This window comes from Lathyrus oleraceus, unplaced genomic scaffold (assembly GCF_024323335.1).
Source record: "Lathyrus oleraceus cultivar Zhongwan6 unplaced genomic scaffold, CAAS_Psat_ZW6_1.0 chrUn0486, whole genome shotgun sequence".
Taxonomy (NCBI): Eukaryota; Viridiplantae; Streptophyta; class Magnoliopsida; order Fabales; family Fabaceae; genus Lathyrus; species Lathyrus oleraceus.
Genome location: NW_026112877.1, coordinates 35,710 through 55,835, shown reverse-complemented (window position 1 = coordinate 55,835; position 20,126 = coordinate 35,710). Strand labels below are relative to the sequence as shown.

At 36.8% G+C, this 20,126-nt stretch overlaps 2 pseudogenes; both read left to right on the top strand.

Annotated features, from left to right (window-relative positions):
* Window positions 1-10,476: 10,476 nt before the first annotated feature.
* Window positions 10,477-14,148, top strand: LOC127114276 (auxin-binding protein T85-like; annotated as a pseudogene).
* A 522-nt stretch (window positions 14,149-14,670) lies between these two features.
* On the top strand, window positions 14,671-16,340 carry LOC127114275 (probable galacturonosyltransferase-like 4; annotated as a pseudogene).
* The last annotated feature ends 3,786 nt before the right edge of the window (window positions 16,341-20,126 follow it).

Genomic DNA, 20,126 nt, shown 5'->3' with positions numbered 1-20,126 from the left:
AAGCGATACGTTCGGAAATCCCAATACACTCAAATACAGATTTAAGTGCAACTTTAACACACTTATCCAACATAATTTCTCAGCATTCAACATCCCAATTAGGGCCAACTCAACGGTTTATCACTACCCATTACATGAATCTATAATACCCATTAAACGACGATAAACCCCCCTACCTGATTAATCCGGCAAATCTTTGAGCTCCAAGCTCTTTTCTCTTCTCCAACCTTTGCCCTTGCTCTTCCTCTTTGCCCTTTCTCCACTTTCCACTTTTCAGCCGCTTCTCTGTTTCACGTAGAAATAACTCTTTTACCAAATGGGATTCCTTTTCCTTATTTCACACTTATATAATTTCCAATTATATTATTATCCCAATAATAATAATTCGATAATTCCAATAATAATAATAATAATAATCCAATTATCTAATTAAATTAATAAATATATTATTAACTTAATTTAATTATCGTATTATTATCGGGGTGTTACAACTCTCCCCCACTAAAAGAGTTTTCGTCCTCGAAAACATACCTCAAGCGAACAACTCCGGATAAGACTCCTTCATCTGAGTCTCCAGTTCCCAAGTCACGTGCCACCTGCTGGTCCTCCCCAAGCTACCTTCACCAAGGCAATCTCTTTATCCCGCAACTGCTTCAACTCTCGATCCTCGATCCTCATAGGTGATGTTTCAACAGTCAGGTTATCTCTCACCTGTACATCATCCACTTGGACTACATGCGACGGATCAGGAATGTACCTTCTCAACTGAGACACATGAAAAACTTCATGCAAATTCGCAAGTGACGGCGGTTAAGCGATACGATAGGCTACCTCTCTATCCTCTCTAGAATCTGATAAGGACCAATAAATCGAGGTGTCAACTTCCTTGACTTCAAAGCTCGACCAACCCCAGTTATCGGAGTAACACGAAGAAACACATGATCTCCCTCTTGAAACTCAAGTGACTTCCTCCTCTTATCATGATAACTCTTCTGACGACTCTGAGCAATTCTCATCTTCTCCTGAATCATCTTAATCTTTTCCGTAGTTTGTTGAACAATCTCCGGTCCAACCACAACACTCTCACCGGACCATACCAACATAAAGGTGTCCGACATCTTCTACCATACAAAGCTTCAAACGGCGCCATACCAATGCTCGAATGAAAACTATTGTTGTAGGTAAACTCAATCAAAGGTAATAACAATCCCAAGTAACTCCTTTTCCAAAACACAAGCTCTCAAAAGATCCTCTAATGACTGAATCGTCCTCTCAGTCTGACCATCAGTCTGCGGATGATATGCAGAACTCAATCTCAGCTTAGTTCCCAAAGCCCTCTGCAAACCTTCCCAGAACTTCGATGTAAATCTAGGATCTCTGTCCGAAACAATACTCGACGGAATACCATGCAAACTTACTATCTTCTCAATATACAACTCAGCTAATCTCTCTAACGGATAATCCATTCTAATCGGAATGAAAGACGATTTCGTCAATCTATCAACAATCACCCAAATAGCTTCAAAACTCTTACTTGTCCTCGGTAAACCAGAAACAAAATCCATACTGATACTATCCCACTTCCACGCTGGAATAGCCAACGGTGCATTAGCCCAGACGGCTTCTGATGCTCAATCTTTGACTTCTGACAAGTTAGGCACGCATACACGAAACGAGCCACATCTTCTTTCATTCGGGCCACCAAAATATTTTCTTTAAATCCTGATACATTTTAGTAGCTCCTGGATGAATACTCAAACTGCTTCTATGACCCTCTTCTAGAATGCTTCTCTTCAAAATCGCATCATCAGGAATACAAATTCTTTCCCCCAATTTCAACACACCTCTCGCATCCATCTTAAAGTCACTCTTCTCTGATTGACCACAACGATTAAGGATATCTACTAATTTCACATCCAATGTCTGTGCCTCTCGGATACTATCCATAAAATCATTATTAATCTTTAGCATTCCTAGCATTACACTCTGCGGGGTTACTTCGCAAACCAAACTCATATCACGAAATTGCTCAATTAATTCCAACTCCTTAATCATCATTGCTGACACATGCAAGGTCTTTCTACTTAAAGCATCGGCCACCACATTTGCTTTTCCTGGATGATAATTCAACCCGAAATCATAATCCTTAAGCAATTCTAACCACCTACGTTGTCTCATGTTCAGCTCTTTCTGATCAAATAGATACTTTAAACTTTTATGATCGCTGAAAACTTCAAATCTGGAACCATAAAGGTAATGCCTCCAGATTTTTAGCACAAACACCACAGCAGCAAGTTCAAGATCATGCGTAGGATAGTTCTTTTCATGAATTCTAACTGTCGCGACGCATAAGCAATTACTTTATTATTTTGCATGAGCACACCTCCTAAACCCATCAATGAAGCATCACAGTAGATTATAAACGGTTCCTCCGGATTTGGCAAAGTCAAAACCGGCGCCGACGTCAACCTCCTTTTTAATTCATTAAAACTTTCTTCGCACTGAACATCCCACACGAAAGCTTTACCTTTACCAGTTAGTTTAGTTAACGGAAGTGCTAACTTAGAAAATCCTTCAATAAACCTTCTATAATATCCAGCTAATCCCAAAAAGCTTCTAATTTCGGTAGCCGACTTAGGGGTCTCCCATTGCAAAACAGCTTCGACCTTGGAAGGATCTACAGCAATACCTTTTCCTGAAATTACATGGCCGAGAAAAGACTTCTCTTAACCAAAAACTCACACTTGGACAGCTTCGCATACAATTTCTTATCTTTCAAAACATCCAACACTAATCTCAAATGTTCCTTGTGCTCTTCTTCGGACTTAGTGTAAATCAAAATATCATCAATAAATACTACCACAAAATGATCCAGATAAGTATGGAAAATACGATTCATGTATTCCATAAATACTCCCGGCGCATTAGTAACACCGAAAGGCATCACAGAATACTCATAATGTCCATACCGAGTCTGAACGCTGTCTTCTGGATGTCTTCATCTTTCACCTTGATCTGATGATAGCCCGATCTCAAATCAATTTTACTAAAACACAAGCACCCACTAATTGATCCATCAAATCATCTATTCTCGGTAGTGGATACTTATTCTTGATCGTTACTTTATTCAATTGTCTATAATCAATACAAAGCCTCATACTACCATCTTTTTTCTTTACTAGCAACACTGGAGCTCCCCACGGTGACACACTTGGTCTTATAAACTTCTTCTCAAGTAAGTCTTCCAATTGCTTCTTTAATTCATACAATTCCGATGCCGACATTCTATACGGTGCCATCGAAATAGGCCTAGTACCAGGTACCAGATCAATAGTAAATTCAACTTCCCTCTCTGGCGGCACACTAGGAATTTCATCAGAAAAAACTTCAGGGAATTCTTTCACCACTAACAGTTCCTCAATCTTAGCTTTACTCTCAACCGACAACGTCGCCATCAAAGAAAACATCTGAGCCCCTCTTTCATCAATTTTCGCAATTCTCCGAAAGGTAATAAGTCAACTCCTTCCTCTTCAGGAGTGGAAAACCTTACCGACTTATGATGACAATTTATATGAACATAATTATACTCTAACCAGTTCATACCAAGAATTACATCCATCCCATCCAACGGCAAACATACTAAATCAACATAGAAATCTCTATCGAAGATCGACAAAGGACATTTTAAACATACCAAAGAAGTAGTTATTGATCCCTTAGCTGGGGTCTCAACAATCAATTCACCATCCAAAGCGGACAATTTTAAACCCAGTCTTCGAGCACAGTTAGCAGAAATAAAACAGTGTGTAGCACCGATATCAATAATAGTAATTAAAGGAGTACCATTTATGAAACATGTACCTCGGATAAGTCTGTCCTCACTGGAGGTTTGAGTTCCGGTCAATGCGAACACTTTTCCAGTTTGAGATTTCTTTGGCTTCTGACACTGACTTCCAATATGCCCCTCTTCGCCACAATTAAAACAAATCATTTCCTTGTGCTTGCAATCAGCTATTGCATGGCCAGTCTTACCACAGCGAAAACACCTCTTTACTTCAGCAGTGCATACATTACTCTTATGACCAGCCTGACCACATTAGAAACAAACTATACCAGCAGGATCACCTCCCCTACTAGTCCTCTGAGCCGGAGCAGCTCCTTGTTTCCCTTTTCCCACTGGGGCATCATACGGCTTGCCACGGTTTTGATGTTGCTTGCCCTTGCGGTCACTGACAATCTTGTAATGAGCATTATTGTCTTCTTCAAATATCCTGCAGCTATCAACCAATTCAGTAAAAATGCGTATCTTCTGATACCCAACAGCCTTCTTAATTTCAGAGCGCAGTCCGTTTTCAAACTTGATGCACTTTGAAAACTCAGCACCAGCACCAGTGTAATGAGGATAAAATTTGGACAGCTCCACAAATTTGCAGCATAATCAGTGACAGACATGTTTCCTTGCTTCAGTTCAAGGAACTCAATTTCTTTCTTACCACGGACATCTTCCGGATAATACTTTCTCATGAATTCCCTACGGAATACATCCCAAGTAATGACTTCACCTGCCACGGTCAACCTCTCGTGAGTCTCTAGCCACCAGTCATCAGCTTCGACTGCTAGCATGTGAGTACCATACCGAACCTTCTGAGCTGGAGTGCAATCCATAACACGGAAGATTCTCTCGATCTCTTTCAACCATCCCAAGGCTGCATCTGGATCATGCTTCCCTTTAAACACCGGCGGATTCTCTCTTTGAAAAGTCGCCAAGCTACGTGATCCAGCATCTCCACCAGCATTTGGCAAGTTCTGCACAGCTTGTGCAATTGCTTTTGCGGCAGCCATTGCAGCATCATCCTTCCAGCCATTCCAACTTATCAATACAACACAACTTAAAAGTTAGATTAGTAACAATACACAATTGTTACACAGTAACGACACGACAACTGGCCGGACAGACCGACCTGCTCTGATACCACTAATGTAACACCCTTCTAAAATACCCGAGTATATAATAAATAACAACATATCAATCAGAGTAAATATGCAATCAAGGGTGTCACACGACTACTTCACACCATAATAACTGTCATGCTCTTTATTTAATCAAAATAACATTTTTGCATAATTCGCAGCGGATAGAAATCAAATCAACCAATCAAAACATATAATATATTACATGTAAATTGGTTCACAACCAACAATAAAACAATTAAAGACATCCCGTCCCGATGTTACATCTATCAGAGCATGACCCACTAAGGAGACTACACTAGACTCCAAGCACTAGCTTCTACTCAATCACTGCTCGTTACCTGAAAAATAGTTGTAAGGGTGAGTTCCTCAATCGATATAATAAGCATTATAAAATATCATGCAATGTTAAGTAATTTAACACGTTTCATCACCCAAATCAGGTTACACATTCAGCAACGGCAATATCAACTCAATCATACTCAACATCAACACAACACACAACACACATATAATACTGGAATACATCCATTCATATTATATTCCATACAACAAACCAACAAAATGCAACTCTAATGAGACTCGACTCGTCATGCATGTGGTACCATTCGGAGTAAAACTCCCAACTTAAAATCATTGCCATTTTATTGGGCATCAAGGCATAAGCCTTCAACTTTCAACTTTTGCCAATCCAGGCCAACGTGGTGTGAGCAAAGCTCCGACTTAATGCATATGAATTTACATGACATACACGACTTAAAATTTCGACAACATGATAATAATAGCAACACAACAATGGTTTCAACATAAGCAACTTATAATCAACTTTGGCTCACCAAGCCTACAACTCAGTATCTTTAACAACTTTCCGTACACGGAACAACTCAGCAACATACTTGTATCGACACTTCATAACATAAACTCAACAAAAATTACTCATCACAATTAACGATAATATCACCCGACTCACCCCGACGAATTCCATTAAATTCTGAGCAAAATTCGATTTATCACTTTTCCAACAGTGTTAACCGGTTAACGCCCTGGGTTAACCGGTTAACGCAGGACAGAACACGCTTTCTGGCCATTTACAACAGTGTTAACCGGTTAACGCCCTGGGTTAACCGGTTAACGCAGACAGAACAACAATTTTCACAAATTACAACAGTGTTAACCGGTTAACACCCTGGGTTAACCGGTTAACGCAAGACAGAAAGCTGTTCCTGCGCTAACACGAAGCAGAATGCAGAATTCTCCGTATTTTCCGCCGTTGGAGGACTTCTGGACCTCCGATTCCAATTCCGTAAGAAGCGATACGTTCGGAAAATCATAATACACTCAAATACAGATTTAAGTGCAACTTTAACACACTTATCCAACATAATTTCTCAGCATTCAACATCCCAATTAGGGCCACTCAACGGTTTATCACTACCCATTACATGTTAATCTATAATACCCATTAAACGACGATAAACCCCCTTACCTGATTAATCCGGCAAATCTTTGAGCTCCAAGCTTTTCTCTTCTCCAACCTTTGCCCTTGCTCTTCCTCTTTGCCCTTTCTCCACTTTCCACTTTTCAGCCGCTTCTCTGTTTCACGTAGAACTCTTTTTACCAAATGGGATTCCTTTTCCTTATTTCACACTTATATAATTTTCCAATTTATATTATTATCCCAATAATAATAATTCGATAATTCCAATAATAATAATAATAATAATCAATTATCTAATTAAATTAATAAATATATTATTAACTTAATTTAATAATTATCGTATTATTATCGGGGTGTTACAGGGCACCCTTCCTAGTGGCGCCTATGTTTTGATTTGTGGCGCCTAGGGAATGGGCGCCTAGGATTGGAATCTTAGGGCACATTAGAGCACAGAACTCAGATTCTTTGATTCCCTGGCTATTGAGTATTCTTTTCACTCTTTCCTCTGTGTGCTAGATTCCTTCAACTGCATGTATTCTTTTCACTATTTTCTCTGCGTGTTGGATTCCTTCAACTGCATGTATGGTCAAGTCTGTACAGACAATTATCAATTTATCAATGCATTGGCCAACTATTTATGTTGTGCAGTTGAACAACTTAGCAATGCATTCAGTTTCAATTCCATTCAACACAATGTCTTCCACACAACATTATATGATCAGTGCACATGTTGAAGGTGAAATATTTGATCATCAGTTGTTCGGTTTTTGTTTTCGAGACACACAGGTGACTCGGTTTACAATAAATCGGCGATCAAAATTTTCACACCTAAAACAAAGAATAGAAAAGAAATTGCAGTGCAATAATGTGGGTCAGATCATCTATAAAAACCAGTTTGTTTTGCAGAAAACCAGGTAAATTTTATTAGAAGAAGATTCGAGATGATGATGATGTTCAACATATGTTTGGCAGTCACGAACAATCCGGTTACAACGATATAGAGTTGTATATATTACCACATCAACAACAGGAGTCTCAGTACATTGATCAGTCACAAGTGTTTTGTGAGACTGATGGCGAACAAACTGAGGTGAATGTTCTAGACGATGAAGAAGAGGAACCTGAGATCATCGTTGATTCGATGGTGAACACTGAAGAGGAAGAGGAGCCAATACTAGCAGGTCATGTATATTGCCCACCCAACACATGACAATGTTAAATTTGGGTTCAGATGAACCTTCGGGAGATGTATGGTACAATCCTTACGTGCAAATGCAAGGATCTCTGAAACAAGAAGACACATTTCGCACAAAAGAGGAATGTGTAAAAGCCATCAAAAAATTCCACATGGAACTATCAGCAAATTTCAGAGTTGACAGAACTGACGCATTGAGGTATAAAGTTTATTGTCCGAATGAGCACTGCCTTTTTAAGTTGTCAGCTTCGTACCGGAAGAGGAAAGAGTCTTGGGAGATTGGATCAATGGGTCCAGATCACACATGCATGCTGACAAACCCAATGCAGGATCATCATAAATTAAGCTCTAAACTAATATGCGATGAAATATTGTCTGTCATTGGCGATAATCCGTCTTTAAAGGTGAGTACAATAATCTCACATATTAGGGTAGAGTACAACTACACACCATCATATAGGAAGGCATGGATAGCTAGAACAAAAGCTGTTGAAAAAGTGTTTGGCAATTGGGAGGAATCTTACAAACAACTTCCAAAATACATGTTCGCTCTAAAACACTATGCTCCCGGTACAATTTTCAAGATGGAAACATTGCCCACATATACACCAGATGGTACGTGTGCTGTTGGAAATAGAATATTTCACCGTCTATTTTGGGCGTATCAACCGTGTATCATAGGTTTTTCTTTCTGTAAACCAATTATACAAATTGATGGTACATGGTTGTATGGAAAATACAAAGGAACGTTACTGATGGCAGTGGCACAAGATGGGAACAACAATATTTTTCTGATCGCCTTTGCCTTAGTTGAAGGGGAGACTGCTGAGGGATGGAGTTTTTTCCTAAGAAATCTCCGATTGCACGTTGCACCTCAGCCTAACTTGTGTTTGATCTCTGATAGACACCCCTCAATCATCAGTGCATATAATAACATTGACAATGGCTGGCAAAATCCTCATTCGACGCATGTGTTTTGTATTAGACATATTGCTCAGAATTTCATGCGAGAAATCAAAGATAAGACGTTGCGTAAGAATGTTGTCAATGCAGGTTACGCATTAACAGAACCTTCTTTCAAACACTACCACGAGGAAATAAGATTGTCGAACGAAGATGCGGTCCGGTGGATCGATAGTATTCCGTTGGAGAAGTGGACTAGGGCATACGACGGCGGACAACGTTAGGGCCACATGACAACAAATCTTGTGGAATCAATGAACTCTGTCTTCAACGGAATTCGTAACCTACCAATAACCGCTTTGGTGCAAGCTACATATTTCAGGCTAGGGGCGTTGTTTGAAACCAGACGCTCAAAATGGAGTTCTGTGTTGCAATCTGGACAGTTGTTCAGTGATGCTTCAATGAAATTCATCAGACATGAAGCTGCCAAAGCAAACACACACGTGGTTACGGTATTTGACCGAACAAAAGGTTGGTTTAGTGTTGCCGAGTCCATGGATCACAATGAGGGCATGCCAATGGGACAATACATAGTCGAATTAGATAGAGGTTGGTGCGACTGCGGAAGGTTCCAAGCCTTTCGTACCCCCTGCTCCCATGTCATAGCGGCGTGCTCAAAGGTTCGAAGGGATCCATCCTACTTGCTATCTGAAGTTTACAAAGTCGCCAGCCTTTCAAATGTTTATAAAATTAGTTTTTCAGTAGTGGCAAAAGAGGATTATTGGCCAGAATATCAAGGGGACATCGTCTGACACAACGAAGTTATGCGAAGGAAGAAAAAGGGTCGCCCTAACAGCACCCGGATTCGAACCGAAATGGATACGGCGAACAAAATGGTTAGACTATGTAGTTCATGCCGTCAACCAGGTCACAATCGTAATAACTGTCCTAGTGTTGGAACGAACACAACCAGATAAATTCAGATGTACCTCTGTTGCTATATATGGAAACTTAAATTTATTTCAAAGTACCTCTGTTACAATATATGGAAAATTAATTTTACTTCATAGTAGACGTCTGTGACGAAAAGACAGTTGTTCATAAAAAATAACACAAACAATTAAAACAACTAGAATACAAAAACTATGCGATTACAACCATCAAAACAATTTTGAACATGTACTGCATCATCCTACGAGTGTCTTGGTCGGTCTTAATATCCACTCATTCACGCACTTCTCCGTTTTGGTTGAACGTGGACACAAGCCATTGTATTCTTCTAATCCGTTCACCCTCTCCAATTTCTCCCTCTAACCAACTATACAACGTCCGATTAAGACGTTCAAACGTATCTGTGTTCCAAAGTCGAACCTGTATCGGAGCCGCAACGACAGAAAATATTACATCAGCATTTCGTTTCTGAATGTATGCAGACATTGTTGAAACAAAGAAAATTAAAATTGATGGTTGAACTAGACTAGGAGATGAATTTGAGTGAAATAACTGTATGCAAGGTGATGGTATTTATAGAGGCGGAAGATGAATTGGACAAAACGTAGGCGCCAGTTGAAGTGGCACCCACATGACACACACATAGGCGCCACAAAAAGTGGCACCTTGCACACACACACACACTAAGGCGCCATTGCCCTTGGCGCCTCCTTTAGGAGGGCCAAACAGGCGCCACATGCATTGGCTCCTCCTTTAGGAGCCCAATGCATTGGCGCCAATGTATCTGGCGCCTCCTCTAATTTTTTGGGGGGTGCGCCAACTCCCCCGACGCATCCTCTTCCAAAATTGGTTATTTTAGAAATTCTTTTGAAAAGATGATTATTTTCGTATTTTTTTGAAAAACCTGATTATTTTAAAAAAAAATTCAAAAATGTTAGCATGCGTGTCATCTAGATTAGATATATAAATTTAATAAAAGTAAATAAAATAACAAAATTATATTTTAGCAAAAAAAAGTAAACATTTAACAAAAAAAAATGCAGGAAAATTCTCGAATTTCTTCGAAGTAAGAAGCGTGGTGCGCAACGGGAATCTTCAGAAACTGTTCCAACTAACAAAGAAAAGAAGAAGAAACTGTTCAAAAATGGTAGAACGTTTTTTGATCGTAACTTTGTTGCTTAGCCTCATCTCATTTTCTTCAACAGTTTTCGCTTCTTCTCCACCATGCTCCTCCATCAGTATCACTGGTTAGTCACTACTTCTCATGCTTAATTTTTGTTCCCTTTTCAATTTTTCTGAAAGTTGCTATTAGGTTTTGCTGAATTTACATTGTTATTCCTTTTCATTTTTGGAATCAACAATCATGCAGGGTTGCCGCTGGTGAGAAATATCAGCGAGATTCCTCAGGATAACTACGGTAGAGCAGGTCTCTCTCACATAACTGTTGCAGGTTCAATCTTGCATGGAATGAATGAGGTATCCAACTTTGTTTACCTTTTTCATCATCATTCCCTAAAAACATTTAAGCATGTGTTTGGTTCTGTGTTGAAAAAAAATTGATTATGAGTAAATTGATTAAGTAAAATTGATTCCGACTAAAAGTGAGTTGAAGGTAAAGTGGTTTATGTTTGGATAAATTCTTGTAATAAGTGATTTGAATAGTAAATTTCGGTGTAAAAATTACGTTTACACCCAGAAATTACATATTCTAGTTTCAAATAGAATAAATTTTGAAAGCAAAATCAATTCTAATTGAGAGCAACTAAACACGTCAAAATCAATTCTACACATCGAAAATCAATTTTAAGTACTCCAACATTTAAACCAAACATACACTAAGTTCATAAGTTAGTATTGTTAGTATAATGTTGGCGGTATTGCAATCCGTCCGGTCCAATTTTTGAAAAAATGGTTCAACATTTTCTTCGACTTTGTCGTGACTACAACTTTGTAATTTTGTTTGACATAGAATAACAAATGTACAATCATAGAATAGAACATGAAGTTATTACTAAAATATTGACATTATGCAAATAGGCTGTCAAGTTGTCTTGCATGATAGGTTCAAGTTGTAAATGTAGGAAGGAGTTAAGTAGTTAACAAAAGGAATGACAAATTTGCCCAATTTGGATTACTTTCTAGTTAATTGGAACTTCTCAAGACCGGATACCAAGTTCTAAAAAAAAAAACTTATGTGGGAAGTTGTTATTTAGAAGACTCATAGTTCATTGCAACATTATTTCATCCTGTTGGACTTTCCGCCTTAATTGCGGTCTGCCCCTAGTCGCCTTAATTGTGGCTCTTTGGCTTGTCTCATTGCATCCCCTAACACTTTCACTGTGTTAGCTTTGAAGGGGTGGATTTAGTCCCACATTGCTTAAAGATATGGTCTGTGTTGTGTTTATAAGTGGGGGCAATCCTCACCTTACAAGCCGGTTTTGTAGGGATGAGTTGCCCAACCCAAATTCTGAGACATCCTTTTTTTTTCTACGTGTGCTTGTTGAAAACTTTATCCAAACCGGGTCTATGTGCCACACTTGTGCTCATGCCTTTTGTTTATTGGAATAGAAGATTTGTTGTTGATAGTTACACTATATTTTCTAGTTAAGAAAATCGATTATTTAAATTATAGCATCCTGTTTTTGGAGCATTTGTGTGCTCAATGATTTGTTTGTACAATATAATTTTATTGAACGTTTTCTGGAACAAACAGGTTGAAGTATGGCTTCAAACATTTTCACCAGGAACGCACACCCCGATTCATAGACATTCTTGTGAAGAAGTTTTTATTGTTCTCAAAGGCAGTGGCACTCTTTATATTGCATCAAATTCACATATGAAATACCCGGAAATCCGGAGGAGCACTTTATCTTTCCAAATAGCACATTTCATATTCCTGTTAATGATGCTCATCAGGTAAACTATTTAAGTACTGTGAGATTTCTCCAGCTTGATTTAGATTCGGGGGTGGGCGGGATTTGAGAATTGTATCTTATGATCTAAGTAGTTTAAAAGCACTCTTTATATTGCATCAAATTCACATGGCAAATACCTTGGAAATCCCGAGGAGCCCTTTATCTTTCCAAATAACACATATGCATTTCATATTCCTTAATGATGCTCATCAGGTAAATGCTTTAAGTACTGTGAGATTTCTCCAACTTGATTTCGATTAGGGGGTGGGAAATTTGAGAATTGTATCTTATGATCCAATCCTGTTAATAATTTCTTCACTACAATTAAATAGTTTAAAAACACCTTTTGATGCATGTGATGTGCCTCATATATTAAAAAGATATAAAATTTAGAATGACAAGATAACAAACAAAAAATAGCAAACACATTCTTTAGTATCATTATTGAGTATGGGATTATGTGTTTTAAATAGAACAAAACAGTGATATGTTTTAAACAGAACAAAACAGTGATAAAGGGACAAGATGTTGTGGATTCTAGGATCTTTGTCCACATGTGCAATTTGAATATTGTAAAATTTAGAATGTATCTGTAAGTAGTGCATACAGTTGTTGCTGAGTAAAACAAAGATAATGATAACTTGATAAAGAAAGGTTGTAATGAGTGTTGTTATGTTTTGCTAACAGCTTTGCTTTAGAGTTAGGGATGCCACAGGTTTAGATTTTAAATTTTTATTCGAGAAAGTATAGCAGGCCGGCATGCAGAGTTGACCTCACCTTGTCAATTGTGAACTTTAACTCGGGAGCTGATTGAAAGAGTATAAATTCTGGTTAGGTCTATTATGTGCAGACTTCAGATTCAAATGTTGTCCAAAGAAATGTAAGTTGGTCATAGTGAAATAACTCTTGGGAGTTTGTTAGGAACTTCGTTCCTAGTTCCATCTTCACTGCTTGTATTCTACTCTAACCCATGATGAAAAACACAATATCCTAAGATTGTTTAGAATATATAAAGTAATGCATGCTCAGTACGATGGATAAATATTTACAACATTTCAGCGAGCATTAGCAAATAAATGATGCATATTATTTCTTTAAATAATTAACAGCATTACATATTTTGTACTTGTTCTTCGGTGACAGTGTTCCCTTGTATATTTTAAAATAATCATGAAGAACATGTTTTGCAGCTTTGGAACACCAATGAGCATGAGGATTTACAAGTTCTAGTTATAATATCTCGTCCACCAGTTAAAGTGTAAGTGACCTCTATTCCCATTCTCCTTGGATTTCATACTTTACAATGTTTTTCTTTTTATCATAAGTTTGTCTTTTCTCCCGTTTATTTATTGAAATAGCAACAGAGGTTTGGATTTCGGCGCTAGCATTCTTTACCCATAGGACACAACTACCGGACTATCTCTTAACAATTCTTTCTCCTGTTTTTTGTTGCTCATTAATCCTTATGTATGTTTTTGTTTTTATTAGGTTTACATATGATGACTGGTCCATGCCTCATAATGCGGCGAAGTTGAAATTCCCCTACTATTGGGATGAGCAGTGTTCTCAAGAACCATTGAAAGATGAACTATGATTACAGTCAAGGTTTTTGCACTTAACACATATTTTATTATAGAGATTTTCTATTGCTGTAAAGCTTTCTTAATATCAATATCGAAAAGTTAATAGTGTGGTCATCCCAAAATCAATGTTTTATTAATAGACTTAATTTCTATTAATCACTTTAGTAAAAAAAAAGAAACTTTTGCGATCAAGGCTGCGCTAATCTCACTTTTGATGAAAAAGATGTTTGAGTTTTGATAAAAAGTGATGAAATAGATATAGAGTTGATGAAAAAAATCCTTAAACATTTATTTACATGCATCTAAAAATTTATTCACCCAAATCTGAAAAGAAGGAAAACTAAATTAGAAAGGTAATACTATAAGACATGATAATGATTCAATAAAACCAAAAAATCTCAATCTCCAACTATTTAGGGAAAAGAAATATGGAAGCTATATACAAATCTCAATAAAAAAACACAAAAGTAAAGGGAGATTCTAAATTCTAAATTCTTAATTGTACAAAAATTTATACGACAGTGACAATAGCAACAAAAATGGCAAGTCTGTTTGATATTAATATCTATCTTATTTATAATATCCTCCGAGAATTATTCTCATCCCTACAATCCCACCAACCTCACACAAACGTCCATTCATTTTCTCTAACCTCCCTCCAAAAGTTTTTTCAACCACTAGCATACGGAAAAACAGAAAAAAAACAGAAGAAGAAATTATGGCTCCAACTCTTTCACCCCTCCCTGCTTGAGAAAATCTTGGTTTCCTCCCTCATTAAAGTAAAAAGGAGACAGGATGGTCTTTGGAAATTCACCACTCCATGGCCTCCTGTCTTTCCTCTTTCTCTTCTTCTCCTTCTCTCTCCATCATGTCGCCACCGCAATCACCGTCACAACAACTTCTATCCACCTCGATGTCATTCGAAAGCCTGCCCTGATGTCCCTATATTCAGAGAAGCCCCGCATTTCGCAATGGAGACACATGCAACAAAGAAAGCATCCACATTTCCATGACATTGGACTCAAATTATCTCAGAGGAACCATGGCTGCTGTCCTTTCCATTTTGCAACATTCAACATGTCCTGAAAATGTTGAGTTTCATTTCCTTTGGGCAAGGTTTGAGCCTCAGGTTTTTCTAAGCATAAGATCAACCTTCCCGTACCTCAAATTCAAGATTTATCGCTTTGAATCCAATAGGGTACGCGGTAAAATCTCGAAATCGATTCGTCAAGCATTGGATCAGCCTCTTAACTATGCAAGGATATACCTTTCTGATATTCTCCCTCTTTATGTCAAGCGAGTTATATACCTTGATTCTGATATTGTTGTTGTTGACGACATTGCAAAGCTATGGGAGGTTGACTTGCAGGGCAAGGTATTGGCTGCACCAGAATATTGTCACGCGAATTTCACCGACTATTTCACGGATTTGTTTTGGGAAGATGTTGAGCTATCCCGTACTTTCGACGGTCGGAAACCGTGTTATTTTAACACGGGGGTGATGGTTATGGATGTGGAGAAATGGAGAGAAGGAAGGTATACACAAAAGGTGGAGCATTGGATGTCAGTGCAGAAACGAAAGAGGATATATCATTTAGGATCTTTGCCACCTTTTCTCTTGGTTTTGGCCGGGGATTTGAAGAGTGTGGATCATAGATGGAATCAACATGGACTTGGAGGTGATAACCTTGAAGGAAAATGTAGAAGTTTGCATCCTGGTCCTATTAGTTTGCTTCATTGGAGTGGTAAAGGAAAGCCATGGTTGAGATTGGATTCAAGGAGACCTTGTTCTGTTGATCATCTATGGGCACCTTATGATCTCTATCGTCCAAATACTCATTCTTTGGAAGAATGAGTTTTTATTGAGAAAGAGAATGTGAGTGGAGGGTGGGGAGGGGAGGGAAGGAGAGAAAAAAAATTCAACTAAATCACACATTATTTATAAAAGGGAGAGTTAGGGGTGGAAGAGATTAAATAAATAAAAGAGTTGAGTAAGTTTAACTCTATACTTTTGTTAATATATTTTTTATTTATTTTTAATTTAGTCCTTTCAAAAAGGACATTATTTGAGAGAATATATTGAAGAAAACTAGAAAAGGGAAACACAGGGACTAATTTGCAAAAGTCTTTGTTCAAGGGATCGATCTGCCTACAACTCAAGAAGCCAATATAAATAAATATATACAGTACTTGGAGCAGTGTTGTTTATGTGTGTTTCTTCTTTTGTTTTCTGGGGTTTGAGGGTAAATAAGAAAATTCCTTGGGCATTGGTTGTGTAGATGATAGTATCATTTGCATCAGTGACTGGTTGCCGGATCGATGAACCTCGTCCAAAATTAAGTGTCTGTGAAAAATGATATCTATGAATTTTTAATATTTTCTTATTATTTGGATAGATTTTGTACATTTCTTGTCCAGCTCAATTGCTGGTAAAAGATTATACCTTTCAGTTCTTGTTTTTGACTGAATATTGTGCGTGTAATTATATAGTTATGGTCTATAAAATTGATTCCAAAAATATACACACACCTATAGTAAATGTTTAAAACCTTGAAAGTTGAAAGCTTAATCAAAACATGAAGTTCAGAAGACAGAAAGTGCATGATTACAGTTTTACAAATTTACGGTATCACCATGATTCCACAAATTTAAGGTAGTATTTTAAGAATTTTTGACTGTCTTGCCATGTTTTTGGAGGAAATATACTAAAGTACCATTCATTTCCTAATATATACCAAAAACTACTCTCGTTTAATTTTTTTTCTCGTTTTTGTTACAAAACAATCTCCACTGCTTTGGCGGAAGCTCGTAAATAATCTAAGAATCAGCTATTGAATGAGCGACAATGTATTAAAAATAAGACATTGAATGAGTGATAGTGTTAAATTTTTTTTCTTTCAAATTATAATTGAATAATAAATTTAATATTAATTATTTTAATTAATTTAATTAATATAATCATTTGTAATTATTTATATTTAATTATCTTTTTAAATAATAACAAAATAAAAAATATTTTTTAGAATTAAGATTTTTTTTTTTTCTTTTTTTTTTTTTTTTTTTTTTTTTATATTTAATAAATAAATAAAATAATAATAATACAAATAAAATATTATTGAAAGCAATATTTATTTATTTATGTAATAAAAAAAATACACTAAATTTTCATTTAGCCTTGATTTTGACCCGGTTGATAAAAACTTTGGTGGATTCTACATGCATGAGTTTGTTCAATTCAGATAGATCTTCTATGATTTTCATCAACATTTGTTGGTCGAGTAGAAGGTCTCGCGTTATTCGTGAGATCCATTAATTGAGCGGTCATTTTATCATTTAATAAGTCCATTGTCGCCGCACTGTCATAACTTAATCTGGTTCCTTCGTTATTCCAGTTTGATTGAATAATATGTGGCATTGAGTTATGCATGTAGGAGATGTAGGGTTGTTGGTCTTGGGATGAATTTTGGGTGAAGGTTTGTGAATGGTAAAAAGAGATTTGTGGTTGAGGTGTTTGGTAGTTGTGTTCTTGTGGGGTAGGTTGTGAGAGTGAGTATTGGTTATAGTGGGTGCTAGATGATGTTTGTGGTTGAGTGTATGATGTTGGGGGAATATAATTTGGATTTTGTTGTTGGGTGTTATATGCGGTTGAGTTAAATGATGAGTATTGTTAATGGCAATGTTGCTTTGGATATAAGGTTGTTGTGTTGGGTTGAAAGGTTGTTGGGTGTTACATTGCTTTGGATATAAGGTTGTTGTGTTGGGTTGAAAGGTTATTGGGTGTTACATGTAGGTTGTTGGATGTAAGTGTTGGTTGATGGTTTGGTGTGTTGGAAGTTTGAAGATGTGGGTTGGTTACGAGGGTCAACTAGTAATCTATTTTGTGATATATACAAATTTGACACAGATCTATATGGATCCATTTATTCCCTACTGAGTTTACATTCGTTTGGCATGATATCTCCTTGCAAGACAGTGTTGCGTCAATTTTGCCATTGATGACGCTCTTGTCTATAATGGTCTTTCCAATTTGGAAATTTACATTGGTCTGACGTTTGATTTGTGTGGTACTCCTCCATGGACCTAGGTGGATCCGAAATTTCTTGTTAAATCCCAAATTGGAGTTTAATCTTATCTGAATGATGCATTTCAACAGTAGTGAAACAAATTAAAAACGTTGTTGAACTCCACATGTCACTTTCAGTTGGATCCTCATCTTCAAGTCCAAGATATGACATCCATAGAAACTATTACACAGTAGTGAAAAGGATTAGTTAAAAAAATTTATAAATAAATTTTAAATATTAGTAGTATAATTCTTGAAGTTATTACATCATCCGCTTCGAAATGATCAAAGAACATCCGATATCCAGGAGCACAAAGATGAAAAGGTTTTTTCCTTATTCATCCCATATGCGGACCACCTAAAAAAGAAATAATTATTAAAAAATACCTAGAAAAAATATATCTAAAAAAATAATTTATTTTATACGTACTTGGTCGCATATGGAAACTAGAATGGATTGAGATTTGTTGGTGACAGTCTTGGCATTTTGGACCCACCCCAAACTTGAAGTAAAACTCCACAATCAACAAAATTATGCACTTTTTTTAGCGCATCAACACAAATTTATGTATAGATGCGCTAAAGTAGCAGCGTCCCAACTATATCTACCTATTTTATTTATGTCTCCTTAGCCTATTATGACGAAAATCAAATTTGCCATAATTCAAGTATGCACCGAAACAAGAAAGGGGGGGGTTGGGGACTTTTTTCCCCACCACCGTCCAATAAGCACACATATTAGAACATTTTAAATTTGCACAAAGTAGTTGTGGGTGATTTTCAAAACATAAATGAAGTACTTGTAGTTAGGGGTGTGCAAAATAACCAATAACCATGAACCAAATTCCTATCCAAATTAATCTAAACTTTAAAACCCAACCAAAATTATATTTGAAATTGGTGGTCCATTTATCAAATTAAAAAAAAAACGGTAAATATTGTTAAACCGGATCAAGTAAACGGTTACCATTTTTCAATAATCATTTCAAATCAACCCAAAACACAAATTTCAGAATCCCTAATTCTCAAAAATCCAATTTTTTTCATCTTTTTTCTCTTCATCATTTTCAAATTTCAAACTCTAATCCTCTTTTGTATCTTAATTCTCCAATCACAATCATGGGGTTATCGAATAGTTGTAAAACCGACAAAATGTTCTTCAAATCCGACGAGCTCGTCCTTCAACAACGCCTCTAGGAGCTCTTCTGACAGGACGAGCTCGTCGGATTTGAAGAACAATTTTGCGGTTTTACAACTATTTCGATAACCCCATGATTGTGATTTGGAGAATTAAGATAAAAAAGAGGATAGAGTTTGAAATTTGAAGAATGATGAAGAGAAAAAAAAGATGAAAAAAAATTGGATTTTTGAGAATTAGGGATTCTGAAATTTGTGTTTTTGGGTTGATTTGAAATGATTATTGAAAAATGGTAACCGTTTACTTGATCCGGTTTGTAACAATATTTACCGTTTTTTTTTTAATTTGATAAATGGACCACCAATTTCAAAATATAATTTTGGGTTGGGTTTTAAAGTTTAGATTAATTTGGATAGGAATTTGGTTCATGGTTATTGGTTATTTTGCACACCCCTAACTACAAGTACTTCATTTATGTTTTGAAAATCACCCACAACTACTTTGTGCAAATTTAAAATGTTCTAATATGTGTGCTTATTGGACGGTCTTTCTTGTTTCGGTGCATACTTGAATTATGGCAAATTTGATTTTCGTCATAATAGGCTAAGGAGAAATAAATAAAATAGGTAGATATAGTTGGGACGCTGCTACTTTAGCGCATCTATACATAATTTGTGTTGATGCGCTAAAAAAAGTGCATAATTTGGTTGATTGTGGAGTTTTACTTCAAGTTTGGGGTGGGTCCAAAATGCCAAGACTGTCACCAACAAATCTCAATCCATTCTAGTTTCAATATGCGACCAAGTACGTATAAAATAAATTATTTTTTTAGATATATTTTTTCTAGGTATTTTTTTAAAATTATTTTTTTTTTAGGTGGTCCGCATATGGGATGAATAAGGAAAAAACCTTTTCATCTTTGTGCTCCTGGATATCGGATGTTCTTTGATCATTTCGAAGCGGATGATG